Source organism: Pimephales promelas, unplaced genomic scaffold (assembly GCF_988280905.1).
Source record: "Pimephales promelas unplaced genomic scaffold, fPimPro1.hap1.1 HAP1_SCAFFOLD_72, whole genome shotgun sequence".
Classification (NCBI taxonomy): Eukaryota; Metazoa; Chordata; class Actinopteri; order Cypriniformes; family Leuciscidae; genus Pimephales; species Pimephales promelas.
The window spans coordinates 57,501-62,500 of record NW_028297307.1 but is presented as its reverse complement, the minus strand read 5'-3'; the positions used below and the strand labels follow the sequence as shown (position 1 = coordinate 62,500).

Sequence of the window (5,000 nt, the reverse complement as noted above, 5' to 3'; positions counted from 1 at the left end):
ATACCAGGTGCTGTAAGCTTTATATAGTTTACTACCCTAATGTTCTAACCATTCAAATAGCCCAATTTTGGCAGCAGATTTCGCTTACGGCCATACCACCTTGAGAACGCCCGAACTCGTCTGATCTCGGAAGCTAAGCAGGGTCGGGCCTGGTTAGTACTTGGATGGGAGACCGCCTGGGAATACCAGGTGCTGTAAGCTTTACATAGTTTACTACCCTAATGTTCTAACCATTCAAATAGCCCAATTTTGGCAGCAGATTTCGCTTACGGCCATACCACCTTGAGAACGCCCGAACTCGTCTGGTCTCGGAAGCTAAGCAGGGTCGGGCCTGGTTAGTACTTGGATGGGAGACCGCCTGGGAATACCAGGTGCTGTAAGCTTTACATAGTTTACTACCCTAATGTTCTAACCATTCAAATAGCCCAATTTTGGCAGCAGATTTCGCTTACGGCCATACCACCTTGAGAACGCCCGAACTCGTCTGATCTCGGAAGCTAAGCAGGGTCGGGCCTGGTTAGTACTTGGATGGGAGACCGCCTGGGAATACCAGGTGCTGTAAGCTTTATGTAGTTTACTACCCTAATGTTCTAACCATTCAAATAGCCCAATTTTGGCAGGAGATTTCGCTTACGACCATACCACCTTGAGAACGCCCGAACTCGTCTGATCTCGGAAGCTAAGCAGGGTCGGGCCTGGTTAGTACTTGGATGGGAGACCGCCTGGGAATACCAGGTGCTGTAAGCTTTATGTAGTTTACTACCCTAATGTTCTAACCATTCAAATAGCCCAATTTTGGCAGCAGATTTCGCTTACGGCCATACCACCTTGAGAACGCCCGAACTCGTCTGATCTCGGAAGCTAAGCAGGGTCGGGCCTGGTTAGTCCTTGGATGGGAGACCGCCTGGGAATACCAGGTGCTGTAAGCTTTATGTAGTTTACTACCCTAATGTTCTAACCATTCAAATAGCCCAATTTTGGCAGCAGATTTCGCTTACGGCCATACCACCTTGAGAACGCCCGAACTCGTCTGATCTCGGAAGCTAAGCAGGGTCGGGCCTGGTTAGTACTTGGATGGGAGACCGCCTGGGAATACCAGGTGCTGTAAGCTTTATGTAGTTTACTACCCTAATGTTCTAACCATTCAAATAGCCCAATTTTGGCAGCAGATTTCGCTTACGGCCATACCACCTTGAAAACGCCCGAACTCGTCTGATCTCGGAAGCTAAGCTGGGTCGGGCCTGGTTAGTACTTGGATGGGAGACCGCCTGGGAATACCAGGTGCTGTAAGCTTTATGTAGTTTACTACCCTAATGTTCTAACCATTCAAATAGCCCAATTTTGGCAGCAGATTTCGCTTACGGCCATACCACCTTGAAAACGCCCGAACTCGTCTGATCTCGGAAGCTAAGCAGGGTCGGGCCTGGTTAGTACTTGGATGGGAGACCGCCTGGGAATACCAGGTGCTGTAAGCTTTATGTAGTTTACAACCCTAATGTTCTAACCATTCAAATAGCCCAATTTTGGCAACAGATTTCGCTTACGGCCATACCACCTTGAGAACGCCCGAACTCGTCTGATCTCGGAAGCTAAGCAGGGTCGGGCCTGGTTAGTACTTGGATGGGAGACCGCCTGGGAATACCAGGTGCTGTAAGCTTTATTGTTTAAAAAAAAAAAAAAAAAAAGAGTCAATGAAATGTTTCAAAAATCCTAAATTGTCTTTTTTCCCCTCAAAATTCCTGAAATAGTCTCTCAGTTTCTTCAGAAAGCCTGAAAGAGTCTCTTTTTTTTCTTCTTCAAATAGCCCAATTTTGGCAGCAGATTTCGCTTACGGCCATACCACCTTGAGAACGCCCGAACTCGTCTGATCTCGGAAGCTAAGCAGGGTCGGGCCTGGTTAGTACTTGGATGGGAGACCGCCTGGGAATACCAGGTGCTGTAAGCTTTATGTAGTTTACTACCCTAATGTTCTAACCATTCAAATAGCCCAATTTTGGCAGCAGATTTCGCTTACGGCCATACCACCTTGAGAACGCCCGAACTCGTCTGATCTCGGAAGCTAAGCAGGGTCGGGCCTGGTTAGTACTTGGATGGGAGACCGCCTGGGAATACCAGGTGCTGTAAGCTTTATGTAGTTTACTACCCTAATGTTCTAACCATTCAAATAGCCCAATTTTGGCAGCAGATTTCGCTTACGGCCATACCACCTTGAGAACGCCCGAACTCGTCTGATCTCGGAAGCTAAGCAGGGTCGGGCCTGGTTAGTACTTGGATGGGAGACCGCCTGGGAATACCAGGTGCTGTAAGCTTTATGTAGTTTACTACCCTAATGTTCTAACCATTCAAATAGCCCAATTTTGGCAGCAGATTTCGCTTACGGCCATACCACCTTGAGAACGCCCGAACTCGTCTGATCTCGGAAGCTAAGCAGGGTCGGGCCTGGTTAGTACTTGGATGGGAGACCGCCTGGGAATACCAGGTGCTGTAAGCTTTATGTAGTTTACTACCCTAATGTTCTAACCATTCAAATAGCCCAATTTTGGCAGCAGATTTCGCTTACGGCCATACCACCTTGAGAACGCCCGAACTCGTCTGATCTCGGAAGCTAAGCAGGGTCGGGCCTGGTTAGTACTTGGTTGGGAGACCGCCTGGGAATACCAGGTGCTGTAAGCTTTATGTAGTTTACTACCCTAATGTTCTAACCATTCAAATAGCCCAATTTTGGCAGCAGATTTCGCTTACGGCCATACCACCTTGAGAACGCCCGAACTCGTCTGATCTCGGAAGCTAAGCAGGGTCGGGCCTGGTTAGTACTTGGATGGGAGACCGCCTGGGAATACCAGGTGCTGTAAGCTTTATGTAGTTTACTACCCTAATGTTCTAACCATTCAAATAGCCCAATTTTGGCAGCAGATTTCGCTTACGGCCATACCACCTTGAGAACGCCCGAACTCGTCTGATCTCGGAAGCTAAGCAGGGTCGGGCCTGGTTAGTACTTGGATGGGAGACCGCCTGGGAATACCAGGTGCTGTAAGCTTTATGTAGTTTACTACCCTAATGTTCTAACCATTCAAATAGCCCAATTTTGGCAGCAGATTTTGCTTACGGCCATACCACCTTGAGAACGCCCGAACTCGTCTGATCTCGGAAGCTAAGCAGGGTCGGGCCTGGTTAGTACTTGGATGGGAGACCGCCTGGGAATACCAGGTGCTGTAAGCTTTATGTAGTTTACTACCCTAATGTTCTAACCATTCAAATAGCCCAATTTTGGCAGCAGATTTTGCTTACGGCCATACCACCTTGAGAACGCCCGAACTCGTCTGATCTCGGAAGCTAAGCAGGGTCGGGCCTGGTTAGTACTTGGATGGGAGACCGCCTGGGAATACCAGGTGCTGTAAGCTTTATTGTTTAAAAAAAAAAAAAAAAGAGTCAATGAAATGTTTCAAAAATCCTAAATTGTCTTTTTCCCCCTCAAAATTCCTGAAATAGTCTCTCAGTTTCTTCAGAAAGCCTGAAAGAGTCTCTTTTTTTTCTTCTTCAAATAGCCCAATTTTGGCTGCAGATTTCGCTTACGGCCATACCACCTTGAGAACGCCCGAACTCGTCTGATCTCGGAAGCTAAGCAGGGTCGGGCCTGGTTAGTACTTGGATGGGAGACCGCCTGGGAATACCAGGTGCTGTAAGCTTTATGTAGTTTACTACCCTAATGTTCTAACCATTCAAATAGCCCAATTTTGGCAGCAGATTTCGCTTACGGCCATACCACCTTGAGAACGCCCGAACTCGTCTGATCTCGGAAGCTAAGCAGGGTCGGGCCTGGTTAGTACTTGGATGGGAGACCGCCTGGGAATACCAGGTGCTGTAAGCTTTATGTAGTTTACTACCCTAATGTTCTAACCATTCAAATAGCCCAATTTTGGCAGCAGATTTCGCTTACGGCCATACCACCTTGAAAACGCCCGAACTCGTCTGATCTCGGAAGCTAAGCTGGGTCGGGCCTGGTTAGTACTTGGATGGGAGACCGCCTGGGAATACCAGGTGCTGTAAGCTTTATGTAGTTTACTACCCTAATGTTCTAACCATTCAAATAGCCCAATTTTGGCAGCAGATTTCGCTTACGGCCATACCACCTTGAGAACGCCCGAACTCGTCTGATCTCGGAAGCTAAGCAGGGTCGGGCCTGGTTAGTACTTGGATGGGAGACCGCCTGGGAATACCAGGTGCTGTAAGCTTTATATAGTTTACTACCCTAATGTTCTAACCATTCAAATAGCCCAATTTTGGCAGCAGATTTCGCTTACGGCCATACCACCTTGAGAACGCCCGAACTCGTCTGATCTCGGAAGCTAAGCAGGGTCGGGCCTGGTTAGTACTTGGATGGGAGACCGCCTGGGAATACCAGGTGCTGTAAGCTTTACATAGTTTACTACCCTAATGTTCTAACCATTCAAATAGCCCAATTTTGGCAGCAGATTTCGCTTACGGCCATACCACCTTGAGAACGCCCGAACTCGTCTGGTCTCGGAAGCTAAGCAGGGTCGGGCCTGGTTAGTACTTGGATGGGAGACCGCCTGGGAATACCAGGTGCTGTAAGCTTTACATAGTTTACTACCCTAATGTTCTAACCATTCAAATAGCCCAATTTTGGCAGCAGATTTCGCTTACGGCCATACCACCTTGAGAACGCCCGAACTCGTCTGATCTCGGAAGCTAAGCAGGGTCGGGCCTGGTTAGTACTTGGATGGGAGACCGCCTGGGAATACCAGGTGCTGTAAGCTTTATGTAGTTTACTACCCTAATGTTCTAACCATTCAAATAGCCCAATTTTGGCAGGAGATTTCGCTTACGACCATACCACCTTGAGAACGCCCGAACTCGTCTGATCTCGGAAGCTAAGCAGGGTCGGGCCTGGTTAGTACTTGGATGGGAGACCGCCTGGGAATACCAGGTGCTGTAAGCTTTATGTAGTTTACTACCCTAATGTTCTAACCATTCAAATA

At 48.2% G+C, this 5,000-nt stretch overlaps 27 non-coding genes across 27 annotated transcripts in view; all 27 read left to right on the top strand.

Moving 5' to 3' along the window:
- The window catches only part of LOC148961158 (5S ribosomal RNA), a 119-nt gene extending 100 nt beyond the window's left edge, over window positions 1-19 (top strand). The window contains exon 1 of the ribosomal RNA XR_016154698.1: window positions 1-19. This exon is cut by the window's left edge and continues 100 nt beyond it. This is a non-coding gene — a ribosomal RNA (5S ribosomal RNA).
- A 63-nt stretch (window positions 20-82) lies between these two features.
- LOC148961157 (5S ribosomal RNA) lies at window positions 83-201 on the top strand. Its single transcript, XR_016154697.1, has one exon. It is a non-coding gene; the product is annotated as a 5S ribosomal RNA (ribosomal RNA).
- Window positions 202-264: 63 nt separating this feature from the next.
- LOC148961156 (5S ribosomal RNA) lies at window positions 265-383 on the top strand. Its single transcript, XR_016154814.1, has one exon. It is a non-coding gene; the product is annotated as a 5S ribosomal RNA (ribosomal RNA).
- A 63-nt stretch (window positions 384-446) lies between these two features.
- LOC148961155 (5S ribosomal RNA) lies at window positions 447-565 on the top strand. Its single transcript, XR_016154695.1, has one exon. It is a non-coding gene; the product is annotated as a 5S ribosomal RNA (ribosomal RNA).
- Window positions 566-628: 63 nt separating this feature from the next.
- Window positions 629-747, top strand: LOC148961154 (5S ribosomal RNA). The gene has a single exon (XR_016154844.1). It is a non-coding gene; the product is annotated as a 5S ribosomal RNA (ribosomal RNA).
- Window positions 748-810: 63 nt separating this feature from the next.
- LOC148961153 (5S ribosomal RNA) lies at window positions 811-929 on the top strand. The gene has a single exon (XR_016154841.1). It is a non-coding gene; the product is annotated as a 5S ribosomal RNA (ribosomal RNA).
- A 63-nt stretch (window positions 930-992) lies between these two features.
- LOC148961152 (5S ribosomal RNA) lies at window positions 993-1,111 on the top strand. The gene has a single exon (XR_016154694.1). It is a non-coding gene; the product is annotated as a 5S ribosomal RNA (ribosomal RNA).
- Window positions 1,112-1,174: 63 nt separating this feature from the next.
- On the top strand, window positions 1,175-1,293 carry LOC148961151 (5S ribosomal RNA). Its single transcript, XR_016154784.1, has one exon. It is a non-coding gene; the product is annotated as a 5S ribosomal RNA (ribosomal RNA).
- Window positions 1,294-1,356: 63 nt separating this feature from the next.
- Window positions 1,357-1,475, top strand: LOC148961150 (5S ribosomal RNA). The gene has a single exon (XR_016154585.1). It is a non-coding gene; the product is annotated as a 5S ribosomal RNA (ribosomal RNA).
- A 63-nt stretch (window positions 1,476-1,538) lies between these two features.
- On the top strand, window positions 1,539-1,657 carry LOC148961149 (5S ribosomal RNA). The gene has a single exon (XR_016154693.1). It is a non-coding gene; the product is annotated as a 5S ribosomal RNA (ribosomal RNA).
- A 169-nt stretch (window positions 1,658-1,826) lies between these two features.
- LOC148961148 (5S ribosomal RNA) lies at window positions 1,827-1,945 on the top strand. Its single transcript, XR_016154692.1, has one exon. It is a non-coding gene; the product is annotated as a 5S ribosomal RNA (ribosomal RNA).
- A 63-nt stretch (window positions 1,946-2,008) lies between these two features.
- LOC148961147 (5S ribosomal RNA) lies at window positions 2,009-2,127 on the top strand. Its single transcript, XR_016154691.1, has one exon. It is a non-coding gene; the product is annotated as a 5S ribosomal RNA (ribosomal RNA).
- Window positions 2,128-2,190: 63 nt separating this feature from the next.
- LOC148961146 (5S ribosomal RNA) lies at window positions 2,191-2,309 on the top strand. Its single transcript, XR_016154689.1, has one exon. It is a non-coding gene; the product is annotated as a 5S ribosomal RNA (ribosomal RNA).
- A 63-nt stretch (window positions 2,310-2,372) lies between these two features.
- On the top strand, window positions 2,373-2,491 carry LOC148961145 (5S ribosomal RNA). The gene has a single exon (XR_016154688.1). It is a non-coding gene; the product is annotated as a 5S ribosomal RNA (ribosomal RNA).
- A 63-nt stretch (window positions 2,492-2,554) lies between these two features.
- On the top strand, window positions 2,555-2,673 carry LOC148961144 (5S ribosomal RNA). Its single transcript, XR_016154803.1, has one exon. It is a non-coding gene; the product is annotated as a 5S ribosomal RNA (ribosomal RNA).
- Window positions 2,674-2,736: 63 nt separating this feature from the next.
- LOC148961143 (5S ribosomal RNA) lies at window positions 2,737-2,855 on the top strand. The gene has a single exon (XR_016154687.1). It is a non-coding gene; the product is annotated as a 5S ribosomal RNA (ribosomal RNA).
- A 63-nt stretch (window positions 2,856-2,918) lies between these two features.
- On the top strand, window positions 2,919-3,037 carry LOC148961142 (5S ribosomal RNA). The gene has a single exon (XR_016154686.1). It is a non-coding gene; the product is annotated as a 5S ribosomal RNA (ribosomal RNA).
- A 63-nt stretch (window positions 3,038-3,100) lies between these two features.
- LOC148961141 (5S ribosomal RNA) lies at window positions 3,101-3,219 on the top strand. The gene has a single exon (XR_016154685.1). It is a non-coding gene; the product is annotated as a 5S ribosomal RNA (ribosomal RNA).
- Window positions 3,220-3,282: 63 nt separating this feature from the next.
- On the top strand, window positions 3,283-3,401 carry LOC148961140 (5S ribosomal RNA). Its single transcript, XR_016154684.1, has one exon. It is a non-coding gene; the product is annotated as a 5S ribosomal RNA (ribosomal RNA).
- A 166-nt stretch (window positions 3,402-3,567) lies between these two features.
- LOC148961139 (5S ribosomal RNA) lies at window positions 3,568-3,686 on the top strand. Its single transcript, XR_016154683.1, has one exon. It is a non-coding gene; the product is annotated as a 5S ribosomal RNA (ribosomal RNA).
- A 63-nt stretch (window positions 3,687-3,749) lies between these two features.
- On the top strand, window positions 3,750-3,868 carry LOC148961138 (5S ribosomal RNA). The gene has a single exon (XR_016154682.1). It is a non-coding gene; the product is annotated as a 5S ribosomal RNA (ribosomal RNA).
- A 63-nt stretch (window positions 3,869-3,931) lies between these two features.
- LOC148961137 (5S ribosomal RNA) lies at window positions 3,932-4,050 on the top strand. Its single transcript, XR_016154783.1, has one exon. It is a non-coding gene; the product is annotated as a 5S ribosomal RNA (ribosomal RNA).
- Window positions 4,051-4,113: 63 nt separating this feature from the next.
- Window positions 4,114-4,232, top strand: LOC148961136 (5S ribosomal RNA). The gene has a single exon (XR_016154681.1). It is a non-coding gene; the product is annotated as a 5S ribosomal RNA (ribosomal RNA).
- A 63-nt stretch (window positions 4,233-4,295) lies between these two features.
- Window positions 4,296-4,414, top strand: LOC148961135 (5S ribosomal RNA). Its single transcript, XR_016154680.1, has one exon. It is a non-coding gene; the product is annotated as a 5S ribosomal RNA (ribosomal RNA).
- Window positions 4,415-4,477: 63 nt separating this feature from the next.
- LOC148961134 (5S ribosomal RNA) lies at window positions 4,478-4,596 on the top strand. The gene has a single exon (XR_016154812.1). It is a non-coding gene; the product is annotated as a 5S ribosomal RNA (ribosomal RNA).
- Window positions 4,597-4,659: 63 nt separating this feature from the next.
- On the top strand, window positions 4,660-4,778 carry LOC148961133 (5S ribosomal RNA). The gene has a single exon (XR_016154678.1). It is a non-coding gene; the product is annotated as a 5S ribosomal RNA (ribosomal RNA).
- A 63-nt stretch (window positions 4,779-4,841) lies between these two features.
- On the top strand, window positions 4,842-4,960 carry LOC148961132 (5S ribosomal RNA). Its single transcript, XR_016154843.1, has one exon. It is a non-coding gene; the product is annotated as a 5S ribosomal RNA (ribosomal RNA).
- Window positions 4,961-5,000: the final 40 nt, after the last annotated feature.